Below are 11,835 nucleotides of genomic sequence, written 5' to 3' on the forward strand. Positions count from 1 at the left end.
TGCAGACCCTTCCCAATGAGAGAAGCGGGGGGGGGGGGGAGTTTCTCTTAAAGGCAAAACTCCCCTTAAAGGCAGGGCTCACAGGCTTTTATCATGGGTTACAAATAAAGACTGTACTAGGCACAGTTAAACTGCAATGTATATTCAGATACCAAAATGTACCCACTGCTGGGGATAGAACACTCCCCGTCTGGTATCACAAGATACCACTATATCAGTTCTTATACCTTTATGCAACTATGCAAAGTTCATTGTGACTGGATCTTTCAATGTTCAAAGGAGTTCTCAATCATCTCGGTCGTCCAGTCGTCCAGGCGATAGGCGATGCCTTCTTCATAGGGTTTTGCCAAGCTGAAACGAAAGACAGACAACACAAAGAGAGAAAGAGTCTTTGCTGTGGACAATGGTCCATGAAGTTCAGGTTTCATCATGCGGCATGAGGAGTACCACCTCATTGATGGGCCTGTAGAAGATCTTGGATCACCACTTGCTTCGATGTTGGGGAATCGGCAAGTACTCTTTCTTCCGACGGATCCAGAGGGAGTTGGAAAGCTGTTCGACTTATTTCCTTCGCCGCCTGTAAAGCTCCCCACCATCAAGTTTCCGTGTGGCACAGGAATGTTCGTAGTCTTTTGTGTCAAAGGCATGAGGGATGTAATGCTCAACTCTTTGCAGGTGCCTACGAAGTTGGTTCCATAGTTGGAGTGGGTCTGGGTGGCAGAACCCCAGAGTTGAGCGTACACATGGAACCTTCTTGTCTGGTTGTAGATGTAGATCAGTACTACTCTGCTGAATGTCCATTTCGGCTATCGTCAACTTCACTGTTTCCACTGCTAGCACCGCTCCACAGGATTCTAGATGTGGTATGGTGTGGTTAGGCTGTGGTGCTAGCTTGGCCTTGCCGTGGTTGAAGTCTCCATGCACTGTTCCTTCTGCGTCTGTCGCTCTCAAAAAGCTTACCGCAGCTATGGCCTTCACCGATGTGTCCGAGAAGTTGCAGATCTCCTTGTGGCTGGCTGTATTGAGTGGTGTTGGAACGTGGGTTCGTGGTGTGTGGAACTGTTCGAGCACTTTTAGGGGGCTCTTCCATTTTTCCCATTCTGGCTTCCTTACTGGAGGTAGTGGGGTGTCCCATTCAGTGGCACTTGATGAAGGCTCTCTTAACAAGGCTCTTCCTTGTATCGTGGCTGGAGTCACAAACCCCAGTGGATCGTGCAGGCTGTTGACTGTGGACGGGATACCTCGGTGCGTGTATGGTTCACCTTGGGTCAAGACTTGGGACATGAAGACGTCACTCTTTGGATCCCAATTTAGCCCAAGGCTTCGTTGGAGAGGAGGTGTGTCCACTTTCAGGTCCGAGTTCTCTGAATCTCTGGCATGATCATCTGAATGAGATGCTCTCATTACTTCAGGACTGTCGGAGGCTATTTCATGGAGCCTTAGACTGGTGCTTGCCAGTATTGCTTCCTCTGCAGTGGGTAATAGGGATGTGAATTGGGCTTCGGACGATTGAAAATATCGTCGATATTTTCAAAATCGTCAGAAATCGGGGGCTCCCCCCAAACGATAGGAAAACCCCACGATACTGATTGTGGGGGTTCTCTTATCATTTTGGGGGAGGGCGGGAAAAACGGCATACAAAAATAACCCCTAAACCCACCCCGACCCTTTAAAACTAATCCCTTTGCTTCCCCCACCCTCCCGACCCCCCAGAAAACATTTTACAGGTACCTGGTGGTCCAGTGGGGGTCCCGGGAGCAATCTCCCGCTCCCAGGCCTTCGGCTGCCACTAATCAAAATGGCGCCAATGCCCCTTTGCCCTTACCATGTGACAGGGTATCCGTGCCATTGGCTGGCCCCTGTCACATGGTAGGAGCACTGGATGGCCCGTGCCATTTTTAAAGATGGCGCCGGCCATCCAGTGAAAAGGCCCCGTCCTGCTGCGTCCCCGCACCACAGGCTGCCAGCCAGCCAGTCAGCCCTGCCCCTGCCTCCTGTCCAGGCCCCCAGATGCAAGGTCGAGGGCTGGAAGCGAGGCAGGCCTTGCTCTAGTCTGTGCAGCTGTGCTCCCAGCTGCGCCCGATGGGGCACCCAGCACTGTGCCACTGACGCACCATGGTGCTGCCGCTGTCTCTTGCGGCCCCCGGCAGAAGCCAGTCCGGGAGCCACAAACAAGCCATGGGGCGAGAAAAGGCCCTGTCCTGCTGCGTCCCCCACACCACAGAAGCGAGGCCTTGCTCTAGTCTGTGCACACATGCTTCTCACTCCCACGCTCTCTCACTCTCGCCCACAGACAAACACGACACGCACACAGGCTTCTCACTCGCACGCTCTCTCTCTCACCCACAGACAGACACGACACGCACACAGGCATCTCACTCACACGTTCTCTCTCTCGCCCACAGACAGACACGACACGCCCACAGGCTTCTCACTCAAACGCTCTCTCTCTCACCCACAGACAGACACGACACGCACACAGGCTTCTCACTCACATGCTCTCTCTCTCTCACCCACAGACGGACACGACACGCACACAGACTTCTCACTCACACGCTCTCTCTCTTTCGCCCACAGACAGACTCGACACGCTCACAGGCTTCTCACTCACAAGCTCTCTCTCTTGCCCACAGACACCTCCTTTCCACCAGAGTCTCATAGTCTTTTCCAAAACAAAATAATTGTGTGAATGAATTATGAAAGATTTTCAAGGCCAATGCAATAAAGTAAGTGCAAAGACCTTCAGAAATAATGCAAAAGTAATATTAGAAGAAAAAGAAAAACAACCCCCAGCAGTTGTGTATTTCTGAAGGATTTTTTTTAAGACTCTGCTTTCACTTATCCTGCTTTAGTATCACACAAACATTACATTTGATGCTTTAAATGACTGCTTGGTCATGCTTTGTACTTGTTCCAATAGACTGACTGCACTGCAGTGCTGCACACAGAACACTGCACAATATTGCATTGGCCCATTTGAAAGATGTGTGAATGGTCAGTAGCCATGGTTGAAGCCTTGACATTGGCGCTACTGCTCACAAGTATACAACTTGTGCTAATTCAACCAGACTGAATTTTTATTTCTGAATGTGTATGGCTGAGTGCCATACTAAATTAAAAAACACTGAAATTTGTTGGATTATATATAATACAATTACGTACATATCTGTTCTCTGTAAATTTAGTACCATACTACTTAATTTAGTATTTATTTTATTTATTTATTTTTAATTTTTATATACCGAAGTTCTAGTAGGGACTACAAATCACTCCGGTTTACATAAAACGAAGAACTGCTCAACAGATAGCGGAGCTTTACATGGAACCGTATAACATATGGAACAGTATAACTGGTTGACAATTTAACATAGTGCTAAATAAAGTGATAATATTTTAACTGGTAATAAATAAAGAAATATAATATTTTATATAAGAAGTATAACTATTTAATGTAGCAATAAATATAAATATAAGCAATGCCTAATATATATATGAAATAAAGTGAATTATAAATAAATAAAGTAATTATACTTTATATATAAATAAATAAATAAATAAATAAATAATATAAATAATATAAATAAAGTAATAATAATAATGAAGAATAAGTTCAATAACTTCTTTAAATAATATATAGAACAGTAATAAAATAATATAAATACAGAAAGACATCTATGAGCGTAATCAAGCACAGGACAGTTGTCACATTATAATAATTGAGTCCACTAATATTTCTCAAATGAAAAATATTTTATTAACTAAAAAAAATAACTAAAATAAATAATATTGTTTATAAAAATATAACTTTTCACAATGACAAAACACATTTAAAAAAAAAACCATGGGGTTTAGCACCCCCCTCAGGGTTAATTTTGATACTCAATCATTGCAAGGATGTGGAGAGGAGGATGGCAACCTGGGAGGAGGATCCTGCTCTGGAACAGAGGGCACTGGCATCTCCTCCTCACAAGGCCGTGAGGAGGAGATACCTGTACCCTCAGCTCCTGAATGGCCTCCTCCATGGCTGACAGCCTCCTCTCCACATCCTTGCAATGAGTATCAAAATTAGCCCTGAGGCTGTTTTCTCCCTGCAGGATCTCCTTCAGCATGCCAAACTGCGCATGTGCAGTGCATACACAGCTTGGAGGAGATCATGCAGGGAGTAAAACAGCAGTGGTGCTGGTGCTTGGCCCAGCTGTGGCTGCCTCCATGCCTTCTCCAGTACTGGTGGCTGTGGCACTGGTGGCTGTGGCTGCCTCTTCTTGGCCTGCAAAGAAATGTAAAATGCAACATAAGATATAGAACAATACATAAACATATATGTGAAATAAAAAAGCAAATATTGTACGTGCGCCAGCAAGTTTATAATATTAAAATAAATTTGACCCCTTAGTTTACTAAATTACAGGGTTTTAGAAAAATGTTATATATAAATATATAATATTAGAATTAGCCAACACACTTCCAACTTGCTCCAAAATTATAGACGCACTCCGTGTAGCTGATATTTAACTGCTATATGTGTATGACCGTCATAATAGGCATCATCGCTTTAGCTTTCGCGAATTTCAACTCTGCCTTATTTTTAATCATATGGTCATTTCAGTTCATGAATGAAAAATTGTTCATTTTTTTCAACAACGTTTTTTTATGCACGTAAAATATTTCTCTTAAAATTTATATGTGTGCCTTAAATATGCACTTAACTTAGTTTTTTTTCTTTCCGTCAGTCTTCTTGCTTGTCTTGCTTCAATTTGCAAGTGACTCAGGTCATCGAGTCACTTGCAAATTGAAGCAAGACAAGCAAGAAGACTGACGGAAAGAAAAAAATAAGTTAAGTGCATATTTAAGGCACACATATAAATTTTAAGAGAAATATTTTACGTGCATAAAAAAACGTTGTTGAAAAAAATGAACAATTTTTTATTCATGAACTGAAATGACCATATGATTAAAAATAAGGCAGAGTTGAAATTCGCGAAAGCTAAAACGATGATGCCTATTATGACGGTCATACACATATAGCAGTTAAACATCAGCTACACGGAGTGCGTCTATAATTTTGGAGCAAGTTGGAAGTGTGTTGGCTAATTCAAATATTATATAAGTTGCCGATACAGTCAAGCAAAAAATAGCTATTATTCTTACTCTGGTTTTTGTTAAATATATAAATATATAACATAACATACATCTATCCCACCCTATATAACTGACTAATCACAAACAATAATTTTGTTTTTCAGCCTCAGATAGATATACTAGACAGTAGACACTACTACTTACTTACTGGCCCTGTGGCCCATAATGCAAGCCATTAAGCCTGTGAAAATGGGTTACATTAAAAAAAAAAAAATTCAGTTCGTTTTTGAACACGGCACTCTTCTACACTTCTTCTTCCTCACTCATCCTATTTCTCCCACTGCCTCCCTCCCCTCTCACTGACTGATACCCCCTTCTCTCACTCTCACCTCCCCCCCTTCCCATTCGCATTTGCAGCACATTGGTCAGGGCTGAGTTATCTAATAATATTACCTGGCCCACTGGCTGCGGCTGTTGGCTTCATCCTCCTCTGCTGATGGCAGCTGCTGCTGGGCCCAGGAAGCCCTGCTCGTCCCTGCTTCTGTGTGATTCTGTGGAAGATAGTTCAAAATTCAGAGAACAGTTACAATTTAAAAAAACAGGAATGGGATCAGACACAAGCATTCATTCACTGTTATAATAATAATTTATAATAAACAAACATTAAACACAAATTCCATTACAAATAATTGAATAATATTTGTGTACTTGTGTAGTATTCTGAAAACAACTTACCAGGCAAGGGACGGGACAGGGTACCATGGACCTCATCGAGCCACTCGCCCTCGTGAAGTGGTAGGTGATGACCTGAGAATTAGAGAGATAAAGGAAAAAAAATAACATTGATTAATTTAATTACAAACAACATGTCCAAGTTTTGCCTTGAACTACTAAGTTATTTTTTGTATGCAACACAGAAATGTCAGTAATAAACTATTACTTAGATAATATTTCAATCTGACATTCAAAATCCCAAATACCACCATTTCAAAACAATAAATATTAATATTAATAATAATACCACACAGATAACTTTCTTTCTTTTGTAGTCTAGTAGTTACTGTAGTGTAAGGGTGGTAATCTACTACTATTTTCAGTTCTTCTAAAATATATGTATTTTACATTAGTAGTACTGTACTTTACTTACTACTTATAACTTTATATAACTCGTTCTATGCTACTACTACAAATACATATTCTATTCAATTGTCAAATACAAATGAAAATATACATAATAATTGACCCACATTATTATCTCTCACCTTTCTGCTTGAGATCTTCGATCTGATGAGGGTAAGAGGCTCGCCGGCAAAATTCCTCCTGGAGGAACACCCAGGCTGCAGACTCCCTTTGCAGGTTAGGTCTGCAGCCTACGGGGGGTGTACAGATTGTCCTGATCCAGGAGGATTAGCCAGGCTAGGAGGTCCACATCAGCCCGACTAAAGCGGGGTTTCCTGGACCTATCAGCTGCCATCTTGGAGGAGGACAGTTGGGCGGAATCTGATTCCCTATCACGATCCATCTACAATAAGAAAATAAAAAAGAAGATGAGTATGTTCAGAAGCTCAGAATGCAAAGGGCTGAAGTGTCCCACCCTTCACATCCCCCCCCCCCCCCCCACACACACACATACACACCCACACCCACACCATTCACTGCTGGTATATGGGAGAGAGGGGGGGGGGGGGTAAAGGACCAGGCAGTCCCTGTCTCTGAAGGACAGCTCTCTTCAGAAAATCAGACCTGAATGCAGGGGCTGTCTCCCCCTTCACATCCCTCCCCCCCCCCACACCCACACCATTCACTGCTGGTATATGGGAGAGAAAAGGGGAGGGGGAGTGAAGGGCCAGGCAGTCCCTGTCTCTGAAGGACAGCTCTCTTCAGAAAATCAGACCTGAATGCAGGGGCTGTCTCCCCCTTCACATCCCTTCCCCCCCCCCCCCTACACCCACACCATTCACTGCTGGTATATGGGAGAGGGAAGGGGAAGGGAAGGTGAAGGACCAGGCAGACCCTGAAGGACAGCTGTCTGTTCAGAAGTTCAGATGGGCCATGCAGATAAAATTGATGAGAAAACTGTGCTCAAGTTTGCAGTTCCTGTGTTAAACTTCTTTTTTTTCACTAGAGTAGCATAAAATAAAATGAAGTACTTTGTGTATTAAACTAAAGAAACTTTACATAAAATGAAATTAAGTACTTCTCTTCATTTAATATGCTACTTTAGTGAAACAAAACATTTAATAAAGAAACTTGCAACCTGAGCTTCAAAACATTAACATACTATAGAAAAACTAAACAAAAAAGCTTCTAATACTAGTACTTATTTATTATACTTACAGTGGTTACATTTAAAGAGCAGGCAATACTATTTATTTGAAATGCTTGCAGTTGCTAGTTGCTTGCACTCACTGCACTTCTGAGTCTCTCTCTTGTCCCTGCATGGCTGCATGCTATCTGGTAGCAAAATGGCCGCGGGGAACAACACCAAGCATGTGCGGCTTAGCGCACACTACAAAAAAATCAGTTAACTATATGGTTCTACTTTCCCACTGGCTGTCTCCAAGGTGGAGACAGCCAATGGGGATGCAGAACGATACCTCTAGCTAACGAACATTTCCTCAAATGTTACGTTTAAACCGTTAAGTAACATTTTTTGATAGTGCGCACTAACTCGCTGTTAATGCGCACTAACTCGCCAGTAGTGCGTGCTAACTCGCGTTAGTACACACTATTCGGGAAAATGATGTTTTAACTAAAAAAAAAATGCCGATCCACGGGAACACGATATTTTACGGCTGCCGGACGAACCCGATCGTGAAAACGATCGGGCACCCGATTCATATCCCTAATTCTCACTACCAAAAAGGAAATGGAGATTGTGAAAATCTATTAATCCCATACCTTCAACTTTCAGTTTTCACTAACACTTCTCTTGTTTCTTATTTCTTGCCTTGGCACTTTCCCAAGAGATAATTTAAAGCAATTTAAAACAACATTCACACTCTCTCATAAATGCGCTACTTGACCCTCTTTTTTTAACTTTAACTCTGACATTTATAGGCCTCAGTTAAAGAGAATCCTCTTAGCACTTCTGCCTCAGTCTGTGTCAATTGGTAGGGATGTGCAGAGGGACACCATACGTTGCATTCGGGATACGTATTCGTCGGGTGGCAGATACGTTGTATTAGGGATGTGAATCGTTTTTGAACGATTAAAATTATCGTCAGATAATTTTAAAAATCATCCAAAATCATTAGAGTCACTAGCCTTTGCCCTCACTATGTCACAGGGGCCGACACTCGGCCCCTGTGACATAATGAGGGCAAAGGTAGCGCCGGCGCCATTTTGAATACTGGCAATACAGCCTGAGTGCAGGAGGTCGCTCCCGGACCCCCGCTGGACTTTTGGCAAGTCTTGTGGGGGTCAGGAGGCCCTCCCAAGCTGGCCAAAAGTCCCTGGGGGTCCAGCGGGGGTCCGGGAGCGATCTCCTGCACTCGTGCCTTCGGGTGCCAGGAACCAAAATGGCGCCAATAGACTTGCCCTTACTATGTCACAGGGGCTACCGGTGCCATTGGTCAGCCCCTGTCACATGGCAGGAGCACAAGATGGCGCCGATGGCCATGTGACAGGGGCTGACCAATGGCACCGGTAGCCCCTGTGACATGGTAGGGCTATCAGCGCTATTTTGAACTGGTACAGAGTGTGTGAGAGTGCTCCCGGACCCCCGCTGGACCACCAGGGAGTTTTGGTAAGTCTTGGGGGGGATCAGGAGGGTGGGGGGGATGTTTAAATTGGCGGCCAAATAATTCGGCAAAAATTTGTTGTATCCGTGGGGACTCGCGATACGTTTCGCTTCCCCACGAATACAATGAATATTGGCACATCCGTTGCGGATTGCCAATACGTAGGGACCGAATGCACACCCCTATCAATTGGAACAATCTAAACATTCTATAATGGTGAGATCTTTCTCATAGGTTATCTTCTGATGTCATGGAGGACATATTGTCCCCCAAAGGGTAACATAATATGGAATTATGATGTTTTAAACATACAAATATTCCCTTGCTTTGGATAGAAATAGAGGTAATTAGTTTTTAATAATATTAGTCTCAAGGAAAATGACCATAAAAATCTCAGGAAGCGCAGCCTCAATATTGTTACAATGGCTGCTTCACCCTGCTCTCTCCATCAGTGTTCCCTCAAGGCAGCCTGGTTGTCTAAGAAATGGCTTGTTTTGCAACTTTAAACTGCTTAGAATACTACTAAGCCATACCAAACTCATGATCGTGTCATTGAAAATCTGGAGTGGACTTGTAAAATTCTCTGGAATGGAGTTATATTTGACAATAATTTACATTTTTTAAATTATTTTCTCCACAGAAAATATTAATTAGATAAAAAAAAATAACATAAGACTTGCCATACAGGGTCAGACCAAAGGTCCATCAAGCCCAGTTTCCTTTTTCCAACAGTGACCAAACCAGTTCAAAAGAACCTGACAGGATCCCAAGCAGTAGATAGATTCCAAGCTGCTTATCCCAAGAATAAGCAGTGGATTTCTGAAACTCTAGCTTATTAATGGTTAATGGACTTTTCCTCCAGGAACTTGTCCAAACCTTTTTTAAATGCAGTTACAGTAATAGCTTTCATCACATTCTCTGGCAATGAATTCCAGAGCTTAATTATGCATTAAGATAAAAAATATTTTCTCTTATTAGTTTTAAATGTATTACCTAGTAACTTCATTGTGTGTCCCCTAGTCTTTGTACTTTTCGAAAGAGTAAAAAATGGAATAATTTTTACTTGTTCGATTCCACTCATTCGGCTGAATTTTAAATTGGCCACATGCGCAAATATCATCACTTATGTGCATGGCCGGGCATTTTCAAAAGGGCCCGGCCACACGCGTAAGTGATGATACGTGTACAATTGCCAGGCCCTGAAAAGGGTGCAGGCCCAGCAGCAGTCGGACGGCGCACGCAAACTACTTCTGTTCCAGGTGAGCACTAAGTAGTGAAACAAAAAAAATGTAAGTTTCTGGGATGGGTTAAGGGGGTGTGGATGAGAGGGGAAGAGGGAGGGGGTTTAGGGAATATCTAAAATCTCCCATTATTATTGTGTTGCCAAATTCATTTGCTTTTTTAATTTAACATTGCATTTCATAGCCTTTCTTCATTTTGGCCAGTGGTCGGTAGAATACATCCAGTACTATACTCTTAACCGTCACACACGGAATTTCTTTCCATAAGAATTCCACATCGCATTTTGTTAACTGCTTGACTCTATGCCATCTTTTACATATAGTGCCGCCCCTCCACCAGTTTGATCTGCCCTATTATGTTAACATAATTTAGACCCTGGTATCATAGTATCCCATTGGTTATATTCCATCCACCATATCTCTGAAATGCCTATATCTTTATATAATACCAGTTCTGTGTGGAACTCCTAGTTTATTTTTGGCATATTTTTCTTGAGAATTGAGGAGAAAAAGGTTGCATGCACCCAGTCTCCCTGAATTTAACAATCCACAGATGGGCTGTCAACAGTCACTTCTTTAAACTATTTGCTTGTATAACTGAGTCACCTACTGTTTCACATGCCCCAGTCTCCTATATCTATTGAATGTATCATGTGTTAAACAAAAAAAAAAAAAAGAAAGAAAAATCACTTTTTTTCCTAGTTCCTATTAAAAATACTCAGAAATTTGTCTGTAAAAATAAAAATAAAAACTTGAAAATGTGGTTTTCTTACTAAATCTAACACAAAAGTTGAAAGATAACTGCAACCTGGATTTGAGCAAGCATCTTAATGATTCTAAGACCAGTGTTGATTTTGGCCAACAGCTTGCTGTATTTAAACTTTCCAGTTTGCTGGTTTTAGCAATGAAACGGGCAATGAAATATAATTACATGCAAAACAGCTTGAATCTTCTGTTCTAAAGTACTGGGGCAGGACACCCTCCAACTGTGTCCTGACAGCTATGACCTGCCTTTGTTCAGTAGCTTAATGTGGATATTTAAATCTATATTTACAACACTCAAATGGTGAGCCAGGAAAAGCCTTTTGAATTTACAGAAAAGTGATTATTAATCTGAGATCATCCTTGGACTTTTTATAGGCTATCGATCTGAATAAAGAGAGAAATAACTTTAATATTTGTCACCCAAAGATGTCTAGCAATTTACATAAAACACAACATCCTGAAGTCAGCAAAGCAGGCAAGTGACAGAGACTTTCCAGTTCTACCCAGAATGAAAGAAGCCTATTTCCTGGAATGAATGCATGCATAGATCCAAATAAAGACAGCCCTTTCAGAGTTCTCATGATCCTCCTTACATGTCCTGAAAATTTACAAGTAAATTTTAAAAGCCCGCCGCGCATAAAAAACCGGGGGTTGCCCCCATTACACGCCAAAGTGCCAGGTCGAAAGAAAGGGGCAGGTCAGGGGCATGGTCTGGGCATGGAGGAGCGGGGGGGGGGGGGCCAGAAAAGGGCCATTCAATGTCCCGGAGAAGTGCGCGCTGGCATCTGGCCAGCACACGGAAATTACTTCTGCTCCAGAGGAGCAGTAAGTAGTAAAACAAAAAATGTGGGGTTAGTTAGCTTAGGTTTAGGGGGCAGGGAGGAGAGAGGAAAGGGAAAGAAGGGTAGGCTTAGGGATAGAAAAATTCCCTCCCAGTCTGCTCCTTAATTGGAGCGGACTGGGAGTGAACTGGAAGGGTCCTGAATGCATCACTATTCATAGCTTAT

Source organism: Rhinatrema bivittatum, chromosome 1 (genome assembly GCF_901001135.1).
Source record: "Rhinatrema bivittatum chromosome 1, aRhiBiv1.1, whole genome shotgun sequence".
Lineage (NCBI taxonomy): Eukaryota > Metazoa > Chordata > Amphibia > Gymnophiona > Rhinatrematidae > Rhinatrema > Rhinatrema bivittatum.